The 18,185-nt window shown below is 35.7% G+C and overlaps 1 pseudogene; it reads right to left on the bottom strand.

The window, feature by feature from the left end:
• Positions 1–16,703: 16,703 nt before the first annotated feature.
• On the bottom strand, positions 16,704–17,131 carry LOC100629667 (ubiquitin-conjugating enzyme E2 variant 1 pseudogene; annotated as a pseudogene).
• Between the last annotated feature and the right edge of the window lie 1,054 nt (positions 17,132–18,185).

The raw sequence follows: 18,185 nt of genomic DNA, 5'->3' as shown, positions 1-18,185 counted from the left end.
TTTAATTCTCATGCCAACCTGATGATACAGGTGTGGATATTATTATCTCTGCCTCACAGTTGATTTTTGTCATGTTAATTTGCCCACAAGTCTCATTGCTAGAAGTTCTGAAATCAGAATTTAAACCCAGGTCTGTCTCTTTCCTTAGTTGGTGCTTCAAACCACAGGCTATACTGCTCCCTGCTCTCTGCCTTCCCACCTCTCAGCTGCCAAGTTATGACCCATCACTTCTGAAGTTGTTACCACCGTAATCGGATATGTGCTGCAGCCATCACAAAGGTATTTTAGCAAAACAGTTCTTTCCATTGTTACTCCATTTTTCTTCTAGAGTTGTGCTGTCCAATATGGTAGCCTCTAGCCATACGTGGCTATCTAAATTTAAATTAATTAAAGCTAAAACTTCAGTTTCCCACGTGTACTAGTTACATTTCAAGCGCTCAAAAGCTGCATGTGGCTTGAGGCTACCATATTTGACAGCAGAGATATAGAACGTGGCCACTATTGAGAAAGTTCTATTGGATACCATTGTTCTTGACTTTAATATATTCTAAAAATCAGATAGAATTTTTACAGCACTGCACTGAAGAGCAGTTTGAGTCATAGCTACTCTGACCATAATCTATGTTCTTTGAACCACTATAGTGTGATTTGATTCTACTTGATTCCCTCCATGTTCCTTAGTTATCACTCATAAAAATTAATTCCCCGAATCCTGAGAAAAACTCAGCTATGCTCATCAATTACATTTAGGTGTCTAGCGTTTATTCCATTAGTGGAAACACCTTCATCTTAAAAACAACAACAACTACCTTGTAAAATTAATATTTATTTAATTCGGATCGGCCCATATGGTCCAGTGCCAATAAGTCACCAGAAATTAGCTAAGGCAAATTAAATTCTTGGCTGTGTCCATAAAACCTTGTTGCACTTGAGTCACTCATTCATTCCTCCTTTCATCAAACTTGAACCAAGTGACTACTTGTGACAGGAAGTGAGAGAGGCATAGGGAATATAAAAAATATAGTCAGGTCATCCTGGATCTTATAGCTGGTACTAGAACGTGTCCTCCTTGGGGGTAGGCTTTTCACTGGCTTTATACCCTGGTGTATCGCTCGTGTCATTTCATATACAATAAGCATCTCTAAGATATATTTTTGAATGAATGAGTGAATACATTATTTTTTTCTATTTGTATTTATTGTTTTATGTCTTGGCCATGACACAGTATATAGAGAAGAATAAGGTGGAAGGAGCTGGCCAAAACCCTAATCCCATTCAGTTTGCCCCCTCCCCATGGACATGGTTTTAATGTAATTTAATTTAAAGCAAAATTTTCTCACATAAAAACTTCAAATAAATGTGTTACTTAGATACTGCTTTTCCTAATAGGTTTAAAATGTAAGCTAAATTATAAATTGAAACAGCAGGCCTAAAATTAGATCTGAATTCCTTTGTGGTACTGGCCACCACACTTCACATACCTGATTCCATAGAAGCATTCTTGGAATTAGGCCGAGGTGAACCCCAGATGTTCAAGGAACGCTTACTTTTCTAGACAAAATTAAAATAGAAACCCCTCATTCTGGCAGCTGAAATGCTAACAGTTGGCGTGAAGCCTCTTAGAGACTAATGAGAAAGACGAGAATGAAAATACTACTTTGAGAGTCTATTTCATTATTCATCCTCTGCTCTCTGAGGAGGCTTTATAAACATTAACTAATGCTCAAAAGCATCCCTGGGAGATAGTTTATCATTGATGTCTTTGTCTTGTAATGTGGAAACCAAGGCACAGGGAAAGATAAAATTATTTGGTCAAGTTCTTCTAAAAAGATGTAAACTGAAAAATGTAGAAACTACATTTTTATAAATTCCAAGCTCTTGACACAATCCTTTTACCATAATAGGTATGCACAGAATAAAATATTACAGTAGCCAAATTATATTCAGGAGGAAAAAAATCACTAAGTTATTTTAAAGACCCTTCTAATCTTATCCATCCAGATTTTCTGAAGAAGAGAAAGAGATTTATTTCTTAATCATTCTTCCTTTGGTTAAAGCACAGCAATATGACCTAGAAATCCCCTCTTCTTCTGTAAAAGTCTAGTGAATTTTTGGCATTGTGAAAAGAGCCCCAAAATTATTGGTAAGACATTGGCTTTCTTGCCAATTCACTGTGCCACATTTCACCATGTTATCAAATAATATTAAAGCATAATTTTAATAATATATTATCCTAAAACATTACTGTGCTATGGTTTAGACAGTATTTATCTTTTGGGATATTTAAGTTTGATCTTATTTACTAATTTAAATACTCCTGCAATGGACATCCTTATATATGAATCTGTGTCCTAATCCGCAATTATTTGTTATGTAGTAGATTCCTAGACTAGAATTCAAAGGGCATGATCAAAGGGTAGGGTGATTTTGAACACTCTTGTTACACTGCTAATCTGCTCTCCTAAAAGGGGGTATCAAATTACCCTCCCACTAATAGGGCCTACTTAAGCCACTTTCCCCAAACCGCAGTATAATTATTTGTCAAATAAGTATTTCACAATTTTACAGATAAAAATGTATATATTATTGATTAATTTATTATTGAGTATGAATATTTTAACTGATGTTTAATATCTCCTTTTAGTTCACCTTTAGAGAATCATCTAAATCAAACACTGAAATAATTACATACTTTTGGTAAAAAAATGGATTATTCTTGAACCACTACGTAACTGATGATATATGGATACTTATAACAGCGATTTTATGGGGCTGGCCAAGTGGTGTAGTGGTTAAGTTGGCTCCTTTTCAGTGGCCTGGGCTTCTCAGGTTCAGATCCCCAGTGTGGACCTACACACTGCTCATCCAGCCATGCTGTGGTGGTGTCTCACATACAAAACAGAGGAAGACTGACACAATTGTTACCTCAAGGACAATCTTCCTCAAGCAAAAAGAAAAAAATTGGCAACAGCTTAGCTCAGGGCCAATCTTCCTCACCAAAAATAACAAACCACACACAAACCCAAAAAACAAGCATATACAATGAACTTACAACTTTTTTATGTTGATTTACAAAACATGTATGCTATTTATTTGAAGGTATCTTCAAATGTAAAGATGATTCTACTGGACCTCTTTGGGGATGTATCACGGTGGTAGAAGGAACACTCACTTGACAGCCCAATGTATCTGGCTTTGAATTCTGAGTTTGTGATTCAACATGCTATCAGATTTTAATCAGATAGTTTAAACTTTGTATATTTCCAAATATTTAGCAGAAAATGAGTATTATAATCTCTATCTCATAAGTGTGTTGCCATGAATAAATGGGCAACATGTGAAGAGGTACTCAGCATGTATAGCACATAGTAGCTGATTAATAAATGTTAGACTTTTTCTCTTGTCCTGGATTTATTTAATTTCAATACGGCTTTCATCTCTCTTCCCAGTGGAGGAAATAAACTTTTCATTTTCCCGTCCAGTGTCTCTAATCCTTAATTTCTTTAATGCAATAAACAACGTGTTTCTAATACAAGCTGCTAAAGTCTAGAGTTCTGTCTAGACCCAAAAGGATCCATCTCAGCTGGTCCCTGATATGGGAATCACACAACCACCTTATCCTCAAGAACATGGTACTGGCTCCAACAAAACTTTCCAATTATAATCATTCCGGGGAATTTAAATTATGGTTCCTCTTTTAGTAATTTTCTAACCTAGACTCCTATTGTCATCTTTCTAGGACCAAAGCCCTCTTTTGGGTAAGAGGTTCGGTAAGAATAAACAAACCAGATTTACCATTTAATTTATTATTAATATTTTTTTAAATTTACCATGTGATACATTTAGCACTAGACTAACAACTCTCTATCTGTAATTTCTTTCCTTTTGTAGATATTCTGTGGCTCTTTACATCGTGAGATACGGCTATGTATTTTAATCATGTGGAATTGCCTGTCAATAGAGGCTATGCTACAGGACTGTTAGTTGCACCACAGTATCTATTCTCTCCTTCCAGCATAAGAGAAGTTGTAGTTTGGCACATGGCACTCAGAAAAGAATATATTTCCCATCTTCCTTTGTACCTAGTGCAGGGGAGGAAGAAGTGTTCTTTCTTCCTCTTAGGGTCCCTGGCTGCATCTGAAAATCAAACTTACAAAGACACATGAAGAGGAGAGGAGCATATACCCTTATTAAATGTTTACATTTATGTGGGAGCCCTCCCAAGAGAATGAAGACCCAAAGAACTTACCAGTGCAGGAAGCTTTTCCACCTTTTGGACAAAGAAACAATAAATTTGTGAAGAGTGGACAAGAGAGAGGGGTTTGGGCTAGGGTAGGAAATGGTAAAGAAATAACTAGAATAGATAAATGCTAGTTTAACAAGGTTCGTTGGTATAGGTTTCTTGGCCCCAAAGGTCCTATCTTTGGTGATAGGAGGGTCTTCCCTCCTCCTGGTACAGAGAGGGTGTGTTTCACATGGGAGTTTTATGATCTGTTTCAGGGAAGAAAGGTGAGGGGCAGAGGTCAGAGGGACCTTCCTGTTTTTGCATTTTTTAAAATTCCTTCAGCTTCAGGTATTTAATATGCCAGGGTGCCATGTTTTGGAGTAGCGTGTCCTGAACCCCATTAACAGGGTTCAGTCATGTGACTCGGTACTATTCCATGGGATATATGCAGAGTCATGTGGCAGCTTCTGTGAGATTTCCTAGAGATTCTGCTGGCTATGTCCTTTCTGTCTCTTCTTAATCCTTTTCTTTGTCTTTCTGTCTAGAAAGGGAAGGTGATTGTTAGATCTGGATAAATCATTTTATACTGCATTGTGGAAGCCACATGTCGCGGATGGGCAAATGATAAGATAGAAGAGCTGTATCTGACACTATGGCAATCCATCCCAGGCCTGGATCAATGACCTGGAGGTAATCATCAGAGAGAAATATGCTTTATTTTATATAAGATACTTTAATTTGGGGTTATTTGCAACTCACAACTAATTCTAATGCTAACTTATCAGGCATCTGATGAATATAATTGTTAAGTATATCTTAAATTTATTCTATATATATTATTTCTCTACTATAAAACTCAATATTTAAAATGGATTTTGTAACCAGTTGTTGATGGTTAGAAGTCCCATGGCTTGCCTCAGCAACTGAGAAACATTAGCTTTAATATATAGGACAAAGAGTAGCTTCTTAATTTGACAATAACATTCTGTCCACCAAAAATTCTCCCAAAGTCTCACTGTCAGTTACTCCTCACACATATTTTTCCAATGTATATGGAATTCTCTGTGACTATAATTCAATGGAAGATACCAAATGGAAGAATTTGGCTCAGCATTTATAGTATATTCTGGTCTTCTGAGAGCTTTGCAATCATTATTTACTTAATACACACAATAACCATATAAAGTAGGTAAGCATTATTATCCCACAACTGAATGAAATGAGAGAGTCAGTGCCTTGCCTGAGGCCACACAGTTAGTAGAAGTAGGAAGCACAGTAGAGATTAGAATTTCAAAGTTTCTGACACTCCGTGTTTTGCAGTTTGCTTTAATTCTATTAAAAAGCAACTACTTTTCGCTTGGGAAGAAGTTTAATTTTTGTGGAGGTTGACATTATTCCTGAATATGAATTTTTTAATATATTTTAGGCTTTTGCATTATCAATGTGGCTCTTCTTCTGTTTTGTGGAACCCATATTGTATTCATATGTAGTTTAAACCTTCCAATATTAACCGATACACATAATCCAAAATGAATAATTCATTCATTCAACAAAAGTATTATAGATAATTAATAATGCCATAAGATACCTGGTCTAAGGCTAAAAAGTCAATAAGCAAGGTCCCTATCTCCAACAATTTCTGTCATTAATTCACACTTTATGTTAAGATGCATAAATATTAAAATATGCATATTTCATGTATATATTTAATACTATCTCACCAAAATAACGAATTTATACAAACACAAAAAATTCAGATAATCTTTAAACTTTATCCAACTCAATCAATGTGTGATGTTTATTCTCCTTTATATATATAAGGGGCCTTCAAGTCTTAGTTCACTGTAGGTAAGAGACCAATTGCAAATTGCAAAGACATTTGATTCACCCAGAGTTACACGAATTATATGGAGGAAAAAATATTAAAATATTCCTTTACCAAATATAGACCTATGGTTTCAGACACGATACTTTAAGGGTTAAAGTTTTGATTTAAGCAAGAGATTATTTAAACACATCAAATATCTTTAACTCAGGGTGTTTTATAGGACTATATATGAACACTAAACTTGTGTTTCTTGAAATTTGATATTTTCTTTGTGTGGGAAGAATTAATTCACTTTGGCTCTAAGCTATAAAGGAGCGAATGTCACAGGAGGAAAGGCTTGAATTCTCATAATCCCTAAGAGGAGTTATTGTAGCAGATATTGGAGAAGATACATTTCTAAAAGGACCCATACCATTGAAGGAGAGAAAGTAGTATAGCCTAATGAATTTTGAGGCCCCTCATGCAATTAATGGTTTGAAGTGTTGTCTTTCTTCCTGGTTATATTAACTTTGTTAAACTTATTTACTCGCTTTGCATTTAAATAGATTTTTTAACGCTATAGCTTCCACAGTTCAATACAGACACAAAACCTTACTATTTTACTGAATCTTTTGAGAATGATAGCAACAATTTATTTTATGGAATGAAAACCTCACAAATATTAGTCATCATCTAGTAGACTGGGAGTCAGGTTACATTCTGAAGTCTTTGTGTTGGAAGCCAAGAAACTCAAAGAAAAAAAAACGTTTTAGTTCTTTTTTAGCCCACAAATACATGCCTTATTTTTGGCGATAAGCACAAAAGACTTTGTTTTTTAATGATGAAAAAAGACTAACATATTTTTTGTGGTATATTTATGAAAAAAGCTAGGCAATTTTCCCAGACATTTAAAATGTACATTTCTTACATTGAAATACTTGTTATTTTACCCCTCTGGGGTCAGTAAGTACTATAGTCTCATTCTGGAGTTACTGATAAGCAGATGCAGGGAGACAGGGCTCAGATGACATATCCATTACAGTTCAGGAAACTAATGACAGCTCTGGGATCAGAACTCAGAAGCTCCCGGCTCACCAACTTGCAGCTTGCATATTTGTTTAAAATCAAAATATCACCCAATGATATGACTATAAAACTCAACAGTGACTTTCATCATGACATCTGAATTCTCCCTTGATTAAAAGAAAAGAAAACAGTAACCAAAAAATACTTCTATTTCTTATTTTTCATGAAGTTCTTACAAATGAGAACTAGTCTGGTGTACTATGTATAAATTCGAAGTGGAAAAATTTCCAGCCAGTCAGTGCCTCCAAGAGCTACCTAAATTGTTACATGACATATTGCTGTGAGAGTTTCAAGGAAGTTTGAGACTTAGATTGAATTGAAAATTCTCTATCAGTGCATCAATTATAGAATTTTCATGGGGAGTTTTTCTCTATGTTTTCTTTCATGGTGATATGTGTACTATTAAAAGAGAAAGAAAGGAGAAATTGGGGTTTTATTCTTAAATGGGAGGGTAATAAATCATGCATTTTTAGCAAAAAAAAAAAAAAACCTAGATGCTTAGATTGAGTTAATTAAACTCTGTAAAGATAGCCGCTTACTCCTTTTTTACGAGCATAGTCAGTTCTATTCACTTTAATTAAATATACTGTTGGTTCATAAGACAGTAAAATGTAGAGATTGGTACCTGAAACATCCCAGTGGTCTCCAATTTCAGTTCCTGAAACTAAGTTTGCCTGTAGCTGAATGGAATAAGATAGAAATAATTTTCCCCAATCAGAGAAAGTTGCAGTTGAGGTTACAGGGGTAATTTCAGCCCAACAATTTCCATATACAAAAAATGGGTTTATAGTGAGTGTTCTTCTCTTCCTTTAAATTACAGCTTACTGTGGAAGGACAGACTGTATGTTCTTTATTTATAGTGTATCTTCAAAACTGGGACAATTTAAATCAAGTCATATGTACTAAAGAATGGAGGTTAAAAGTGAGAGCAGGACAAGATTGGTGTGGTGAGGTGTGGGGTAGGCGGGGAAAGGAAGCAGCCTAAATGGCAATAATATTCTTTAGTCTTGATTATGCCCTCACCCACAATTTTGGTTTTTAAAACTAAAAAGATGAGAGTGGAAAAGAGCATAAAGGGAAAAAAACGGAGAAGGTGAGTGAAAATGGACACCAGGGGAAATGCTACAGCTTGATTTGTAAATTCTCCAGAGTAGCTGTTACCATATCAGCACTCACCAGTCACTGCCTGCTACGTTAAGTACTCTAAGTGCACTGGAGGGTCCTTCAATAGTATTTGTTATAGAGCAGAATTCAGCATGTGAACCATGGTCAAAGAATTTTAGTTTGCAAAGGGAAATCATTATAACTCACCTTGTATGAGTTTGCCTAGACATAGCAAAGCTGTATGTGTGTGTCTATGTGTATGTGTGTGTAATACATTGTTTACTAAATTGGTGACTTACTCCAAAGAAAATAGGAAAATATCCAGTATATAGAAATGTGGACTGTGTATTTAATTTAATTTATTTATCTTTTTGATGAGGAAGATTCACCCAGCTAACATCTACTGCCAATCTTCCTCCTTTTTCCTTTTTTTGTATGTGAGCCACCACCACAGCATGGTCACTGACAGATCAGTGGTGTAGGTCCACACCCAGGAGCCAAACCCAGGCCACAGAGCAGAGTGTGCCAAATGTAACCACTAGGCCACCACAGCTGGCCCTGGATTGTATATTTTAGACTTTAATTCCATCATAAAATTTACTCGTCTGTATTAGCATTGAAACATTCATTTCTGCAATATTCAGAATGTTGCTCACAGCCACATCCTGACTATCTATCAGAAGGGGTCAGGGTCCCACCCTGCCTTAATGATGGTTTTCTCTAGAGTGTATTTTTGGAAATCAACACAGAAGAAAAAGACAAAAGAAGTATTATTCATTAGCTGTCCATTCTATGCACTGTACTAGACTCATTATGTAAAATATTCATAATGTTATGTAAGATACTCAGAATAAAAAACATCGATTCAAATTAAAATGTACATTTTGAGTGTGTGCCTCATAGAGACCCAATGTTTTCCAGTTGAAAAGTAAGGTGAAATTGTACTACAATTTTTATTATATAATATAAAATGCAAAGCCAATTGTTATTTATTTTGTAGCCCAAAAAGTAAGAAAGTACATATTTTATTTTAAACTATTTTTACATTACCATTTTTCTGATCTTTTATCCATTTTTCATATCGGGCAATTAAATGCATGTTCTGTCTTCTGGCAAGGTGAATAAAAATTAAATATTCATTTAAATAATCTGCATGCTTATGTTCAACAATCCACATCTAAAATATTATTAATGTGTTAAATTATTAAACATAAATCATAAGACTAAAACTTTCAGAGTATAAAAGTCACCAAGGTAAGTCATGGCAATCTCGGTGTCATTTAGTTTTCTGTTATATAAATTGAATTTTTAAAAAGGCATGTGAATTCATTTACATAAAAATAGCTACACAAAAATAATTATTTCTTTATGCAAATATGAAACAGCAAATTCTCTTAATTTATCACAATAAAAAACAATTTTCTAATAATACTATTAGTCTTTAGGTTTCAGTATTCTCTCAATGTCTCCTTATCTTTCTCAAAATTTAAATACCCAGACATTAAACATATTTTCCTGTTGAAATATAGCTTGTGCACACACATGTACTTATTTATAAAGAGTAATACAAATGTGTTGAAAATAATAAGAATAAAAGAAGCCACAAGAGGAATCTGATTAGAAACATTCCATTTAAAATAATTCAAGTGACATGATGATAGTATTAATCTGGACTTCTAAGTACTGATTTTCACTTATTTTATTATTCATCATCTGGAGATATTCATTAAAAGCATATTTCTAATAAGTATAACTTTACAAGGAATTAAACAATTTCCTGAATAATAAAAATGTACCCTAAGACTCATTTGTTAATCTATTCACTTGTTGCCAAAGTCTGTGTCCCAGTAAGCAGGCATGATCTTTTCTGCAATGTCTAACACAAGCTGTGGCACTTTAATAAATGATCACATTTGAAAATGTAAATGCACTTCTCTCAAGGAAAGATCAAACAGAACTCTTGTTTAATTCATTTGATGAATACACTTTTCAGTTCAAATACTCTTTCAAATGTTTTCCTGGTGAAATTCATATATCACATATACATAAACATATAGAGAGTGAGTGTGAAAAACTATGTTGGAGAAGTTTTACACTCTGCAAGTCCTTTAATGAGAGTCAGCGAACACATCAGGAAGACACATAAGCCTGTGTGAAGTGAGACTCATTTTAATGAAAACCTCTCTCACACACCTCATTTGTAGAATTATACTGAGCAGCTGAAATTCCTCATCTGTCACTTAGAGTTTAAGCTTATTGAAATGCATCCTGGGCCACAACATGCCCCCTTCCTTTCTCTCAGTTTCATCGCTGCCGAGGTTTTGTTCTGAAGGCCATTGATTGGTTCTGACAAGAAAGTAAAGGCCTCCAAATAGCCACATGAAGGGCTGATTGTCAGTGTCGTCAAAGGTCTCCTATCTGAACGGATTTGTGAAATGATCGATGTTCGGAAGGAGAATTCCTTCCGGCACGAAACATTTTTTCAAAGTTTTGAAATTTATTTCCTTATTTAGATGACCAATAGCTCCTCTCTGACTTGAATTTTGGTGATTAATTGGCCTGGAAAAACCAGTAGTAAAGCATTTGTAATTTTTAAGTGTAAAATCGGCAGAACCAACTATGCAAAGTCAGTATAAAATACACTAAGCCGTAAAATGTGCTCTATCTGAGAAAGAGGACAGCAAAACTTTTGTAGATCAAACTGTGAAAAATACAATTACTTATTCATAGCTTGTCGGGGCCTATTCCCACAACTGGTTTTGTTTCTGTTTTCCACAACTTCAGGCATCTTTTGAAACACTACTACCAAACCTACAATTTTCTTGCATCTCAATTATGCTTAAGACTTAAAACAAATTATGTTTTTCTTCTAAAGTACCAAGAATTTCCATAGAAATACCAGGAATATTAAATATTGGCTTTGGATGATCAGCCAAATCTTTGTTGATGTATTTGAAGACACTGTAATTCACTATTTTTATAAATTGGATTACGTCTGCTATAAATTTATATTTCTTATTAAAATGACTGAAAGTCTCATTGCCAAATACAGTATTTTAGTCTCTAATAACTAAAAGTTTAGGCAAGCATAAATTAACATTAATAATATGTTTTGATTATCCCTGCTGTAGTAATTTATCTATGACTTGGTCAAAAGTATATTTTGCATAATTTATTTCCACAATTTTGTCAGCTACCCAAGGGCACTCCTTGATATTTGTTTCCACTTCTTTCTTCCCTACATTCAATACCTAAGGCAGACCATTCTATCCATTTGGACCCTCAAAATGTTCTTGACCATATTTGTGCCTTAGTTTATTTACTTTCTATAACACCCAAAGCAAAAACTCTGAATTTTCTGACATTAACACATTTGAATCACTGACAAATCTGCCTTTCTCTCTGCTAATAAAGTGAACAGATAGCTTCCTTTGGTCGTACAGTTGTGCAGGATGCAGCTGAAATGTGGTAGAGAGCATTTCAAGAAATAACCCCAGAATCCTTGTATTTCTCTCATATTCTCTCTTGGAAAAGTTTTACTTGCCAATCATATTAGGCTTTCTGAAGACCACCTTGCAGTAGGATTGGCAGTGGGGTACCACTGCATTTTTGACACTTTTAATATGCATTGGTGTATGCAACTTTCCTTGAGGCCTATTTAGTACAGTTTAATACTTTTTTGTATAAAATTAATGGGTTATTTTATTTTGGTATATTTAGCATGCCAGATACAAAAAGAAAAAGAAACTGTTCCTACATTTCAAATAGTTTAACTAGCGTGTGTAATTTGAGAAGTTCAAAAGTTACCTATGTGAAAAAATTGTTTTCAAAATTCGTAAAATAAAACATGAAGTAGAGGATTTCTGATTTTAAGAATCTGATCATAAATTACTGATAGAAATTGCAAACCTGGCATAAAGTTTGTATGGTTGTGATATTATGATTTGCAGTAAGAAATATATATTTGGTCTTTATCCCAGTTCCTGGCACAGAGCTCCTAAAGCCTTTGGAATTTCCTAAGTGATAAGGGCAATAAAGATGTCTTTTGCTATTCATAACAAGCTCGCTTGTTTCAACCCCCCTGAGTCTATATTAATGAGGTGACTTTTAGAAAGCCCCTAAGAATCGGGGCTGGTTGTTAGGGGAACCAACCATGTGACTAAAAGGTGGGAACTTTCAGTCCAACCACCTCTCCCACCTCAAGGGAGGAGAGAGGGGCTGGAGATGAACTTAATCACCACTGACCAGCGATTTGCTCAATATCATGTATGTAATGAAGTCTCTCCAAAAACCAAAGGAACAGGGTTCAGGGAGCTTCCAGGTCAGTGAACAAGTGGAGATGCTAAGAGAGTGACAGCGCCCTAGAGGGCACACACCTTGCCCTTTGCATCTCTTCCATCTGGCTGTTCTTGATGGAATTATTTTTTAATAACAAACTGGTAATCTAATAAGTAAACTGTTTTCCTGTGAGCAGCTCTAGCAAAATAATTGAATTTAAGGAGGGGCTCATGGGAACGTCTGATTTGTAGCCAGTTGGTCAGAAGCACAGGTAATAACCTGGACCTGCAATGGGCACCTGAAAGGAGGGTAGGGGGCGGGCTGGCAGTTTTGTGCGACTGAGCCCTTAACCTCTGGGACCTAATGCTAACTCCAGTTAGATAGTGTCAGTACTATGATGAGTAGGATGCCCAACTGGTGTGGAAGAATTGCTTGGTGTGAGAAAACTCCCCACATATCTGGTCTCAGAAACGTCAGAAGTAAAGTATTGAGAGGAGAGGAGACATAGAGGAGGATTATAGGAATTGTAGACCTGGCATAAAATGCGTATGGCTTACATATTTTATTTAAAGATCTTATTATGAATCATGTATTCATTAATCATTCAGGTAGTACTTACCTATTGCGTCTTCTGACATATTTTAGATCTTCAAAACTCATAATTGCCACATCACTATATCAAGATAGACACAACCAAATGTTTTGTTTGTGCCAATAAAGTAAATAAGTTATATAGACTTTAAGAAGAAATTATCTTCATATAGAACATTTTGAATAAAAAATAATCAGAAAAATTGAAAAATAAATGCTAAAGTTGGAGAAAATAAAATTATGTAAAATACATATTTTATAATATCTATACATAAATTTGTATAAAATCCTGAAGTATCATCTTGTTAGTTTCAGTTTACATGTTAAAAGTGACCTGACCACTAGCATGTTGGGTTAGTAGCTGCTCTGATTGATTGACTCATTTATTCATTCATGCCTTTATAAAACATATACTAAGTAAATCTTACTGGAGAATAGGGATGCAGAATTAACACTTTCCCTGGATTATTTACTACTGCAGCACCTACACATTCTTCAGACTGGCTCCCACTCTATTTCTGAAAGTCCCTACGAGACGGCTCACAAAAAACTCCTTCTGCAACCAGTGGCCGTGTTTTTCCATTCTTGTGCCATCCCCTTTTGAAATACACTCTGGGCTTTAGTTCTTTTATTGCCATCAATGATCAATGTGCTGAAATAGTAAAGATAGAGAACAAAATCAACTGGGTCATCAGTGTGTAATAACACGATGTTCTCTTACCTTTAAAAGTTATCACAATCTACTCACTTCTCACTGCCTCCACTGCTGCAACTATAGTGAGGGTCGCCATCATTCCTCGCCCCAGAATTACTGTAAAAGCTCTCCATCTGGCCTTCCTGTCTAGACTCTCCTCTCCTCTTCATTTTCAACACTGCTGCCAGAGAGCTTATCTTTCCTCTGCTCAATATCATATAAGAAACTGTTAGAGAAAAAGCCAAATTCCATAATGGCTTAAGATCTGTCTCTCCATGACCTAATTTCATCTCCACTGAACATATCCTTGTTCACTCTGTTCCAGCCACACTGACCTCCTTGCATTTCCTCCCAAATTCCATGTGTGCTGTGACCCTCAGGCATGTATTTCCACTGCTGTTCTATCTTCAGGGGACCCTCTTCATCCAAATAACTTCTTGGATAATTCTTGTTCTTCCTTCGGGTCTTTGCTCATACTACATCTGCTTTATGAACAGAATATTTAAAATTGCAACGCTTGCTTACTGTTTTGCTTTTCTTCCAAAGCATATATTACACTCTAACATTGTATATAATTTTTATTCATTTATTTATTTTGTCTATGGGTAAGTTCTTATCTCATGCACTAGAATTGAGTACGTTGCCTATGCCATGTTTCCGTCTCACTTTGTAGTTCTTTTGCCATATTAATTATTACATAATTTTATAATAGTTTGATGGGATTTAGCCTACCCAATAAAATAATCACTGCTAGGGCAGAGTCATAAATTTTCTGTAAACCCATGCAAATAATTAGGACCTATTAAATTAGTAGTAGTTATAGTTTCTTAGGAAAAATTCATTCTTTCATTTTTAAATGAATGCATTGTTAAGTGAATATTGAATATTATGTCAGACATAGCTGATGTATTAAAAATCATGGCTTAAAGATGGAAAGTACCTTTCAGTAAATAAACACACAGAGATTGAGATTTTGAGATTTGGCATAAAAATTTCTTCCATGTGTCTGGAATGATTATTTATTTATTCATTTATTTGTGAGAGCTTTTCCCCTCCTGATACCAAATATGTGGCATCTTTGCCAACACCTCTTCTCTCACTCTCCAATTCTCTGACACAATCTAAGTGTCTTACAATTCAATTCAATTCTAATACTAACTACCTGGAGTTAGTGTCAGACTCCACAGGTTTAGGGCTCAGTCCCACAAGACTGTCCTCACTTCAGATGTCAATCAGAAGCAGCAGGTCACCTGTCATTCTGACTGACCAGCTATGATTTGAAGTTCGCACATTCCCTTTCGAAAATTTTCTGGAATGGTTTACAGAACCGAGGAAGACACTTTATTTATTTTACCAGTTTATCATCAAGGATACAAATGAACAGACAGATCAAGATTTACATAGGTCAAGATCTAGAAGGATCCCCAAAGCAAGAGTTTCAGTTTCTGGGGAGTTCTGGTATGCCATCCTCCCAGCACATGGATATGCTAGCCAATCTGGAAGCTCCTCAAACTCCATCAGTTAGGGATTTTTATGGAAGTTTCATTACATAGGCATGATTGATTACATCATTGGATATTAGTGATTAGCTCAATCTCCAGGCCCTCTCTCTTCCTAGGAGGTTGGTGGGTGGGGCTTAACTTTCCAAGCTTCTAACCAAGGCTTGGTCTTTCTGGTAACCATGCCCAATTCTAAAGACATCTAGGGATCTGCCAAGAATCACCTCATTAGAACAAAAGATATTCCTATCACCCTTATAACTCAGGAAATTACACGGGTTTTAGGAGCTACGTTCCAGGAACCAAAGAAAAGACTAAATATCTTTCTTAAACCACAGTATGTATGTATGTATGTATGTATTAGAATACAATGAATTACTTTTATTTCAGTATGCATCTATATTTTCAACATTTAGTAGTCTTTATCAGAAGAGTGTAAAAATGCAGCAATTTTCCAGGAAGTCAATCCTTCTAATTTGGGGATCTGCTGTGTACACTGGGTTCTTTCTTAATCCCCAGCAGAGCATGGCAGGCCTAAGGACCTAATATTCATTTCCAAGACTGTTGGAGAGTAATTAAATGCAGTTCCAAAACTAAATAAGGGAGGTCAGAGATTCTTTCCAAACTTATCTGATGGCCTCTGGTCAAAGTATGAAAATGTCACAGAAAGTGTTGGGTGGTGACAGTGCAAAAAGTAATCTGAGGAGGAGGAAAGAAAACGCAGCACTCCTCAACAAAAGTAGGGGAGAGAAGATGAGGGAAATGTCCTGAATTCCTCACCAAAGGCCAGTTTCAGAGCGAAGCTGAAGGCATTATATTCTATGCTTCCGCCAAGCGTGGTAGCAGAGGAGAATGAGGAAAAAGCAATAACTTGGAAGGTGGGCATATTTTAAGACTCAAAACAAAAGAAAGCAAGAATGCAAACAAAGCACCCAAAAGTAGTCTCACAGGTTGCCACCTGAACCTTTCACATCTAACAAGCCACCTCCAGCTCGAAGGCTATTGCAGGGGAGGAGGGAGGCAGGGAGGCATGGGGAGGTGATGGGAGAGAAGGCGGAGACCCAGGCCATCTACTCAGCAGCAAGGTGATTGGGTGGAGTCTTTTCACAGTTGAGTTAGATGCGCCGCCAGTTAGGATGGAAATCAAGTTAAATATATTTTCTTGATCCTAGAAGTTCAACTAAGTGGACAGTGGTTACACTTGACAGGGTTATTTGCTATAGCACAACTTATATATTTCAAATGGACAAAAAATTAGTAACATTTATAATATCTTAAGATAAATTGCTTTGAATGGGAATTTCCTTTCCAGTATTTTAAGGTCTATAAGGTGTATCTGAAAGATTTACTGCTGCGGAAAATGAAGACTGCCTAAATTGAATAGAGAGGCAGTGGAGGGTCTGTATTTTTTCTTTTTGATTAATTACTGCAACACTGGCCTTCAGATGGCTGAGGGAGTTTCGTTTTTTCCTTCAACATTATTCGATGGTAAAGCTCTTGTAGGACAATTGTGATGCTATATGAATTCTTCCATTTTGCTACCACTGGAATGTCTCCTGAGTTCCCCAATCCATTAAAACTATTAACTCCTTTCATCTTAATTAATATTATAAATCTTACTGGGGGGTACTTCTAGGTATTTAGGTCCACACTCTATTTAAGGCTGTATATTCAGTTTTCATAAATTTTCTTTGGAGGACCAGTTAGCACCCCTGTCCATCTTATCAGTGTCATATCTATTATCTTTCAGACCCCAGCTAATCTTGCCATCTCCTATTATTTTCTGGCTTTCTTTGAGTACTTCCAACATAAAGGACTTCTACTCCCAAGCCTATAATGGCTGCCATCTTGAGTCATCTCCTCAAAGGCCGACCTATTTATTTTTAATGTATTAACTTAACAATGAGTTTGTCACCACCAAAAGCACTTAGTTTAATCCACTCCTTAAGTTGGATGGTACTCCTAAGATTAACCATGTCACAGATAGATGCCACTGGTCACTGATGTGTACTATTAGCAGTCGGTAATAGGCATGCTTTTTTGTTTTGTTTTTTTAAAATTTTCCTTAAGGAGAATGGCATGAGTCAAATAGTAAATAAAGGTTGGCTCTGGAAACAGACAAACTTTGCCTTAAACCATGTTTTCTCCAACTGTGTCACTTATAATCCAAATGTGTGACATATGATTTTCAATTTCCTTACCTACAAGTTGAAATGAAGCTTGCACAAATTTTACAGTAAGCTATTGTTTAAAACTATAACTGCAAAATAATATTGCGTTAAAGTCATGACAGTAAATGAAGTTGGAAAATTAAAGTGATGGCAAAGGTTGGGAAGGGAACTGAGGTGAGAACAAATGTTTTTGATTTCCTGCTACATGGACTATACTCATGGATGGGCCACAGCTGATCACAATGGCTGATTGCTAGTAGCCCCCAATGGAAGCTTTAAGAGCATCTTAGACATATTATAAACAAAGGAAAACTGTGGAAAGGTGAGACGCTCTTAAATAAATCTTTAGAATCTCCACTTATACTTGATCCTATAGACATACTTTGGAACTATACCTTAACAAGTATGACCAGATTCTGTGATTTGAGTCTCCATAGGACTTTGTGCTATACCTGGCAAAATGCGTTTCAGAATTAAAGCTCTTGTAGACCAGATGAAAGGAATCTTCCTTCTTTTAATAACAACTATTCTCCTCTATTGCCCATAATAATTCATTATTTTGCTATTTGATAGAGCCAAAATGTCAAGGTCACATCAGAGACAGTCTTTGTTAAGGCTGCATATCCTTCCTCCAGCCTCTAGCTGTTTGACATAAAGTATAAAATTCAATAAAGAACAATTTAGAAAAAAAAATCTATGCATCTTTTGCCAAGTTTCCACATTATATCTC

This window comes from Equus caballus, chromosome 5 (genome assembly GCF_041296265.1).
Source record: "Equus caballus isolate H_3958 breed thoroughbred chromosome 5, TB-T2T, whole genome shotgun sequence".
Taxonomy (NCBI): Eukaryota; Metazoa; Chordata; class Mammalia; order Perissodactyla; family Equidae; genus Equus; species Equus caballus.
The sequence above is the reverse complement of the archived record's forward strand: the minus strand, read 5'-3'. Positions and strand labels throughout refer to the sequence as shown.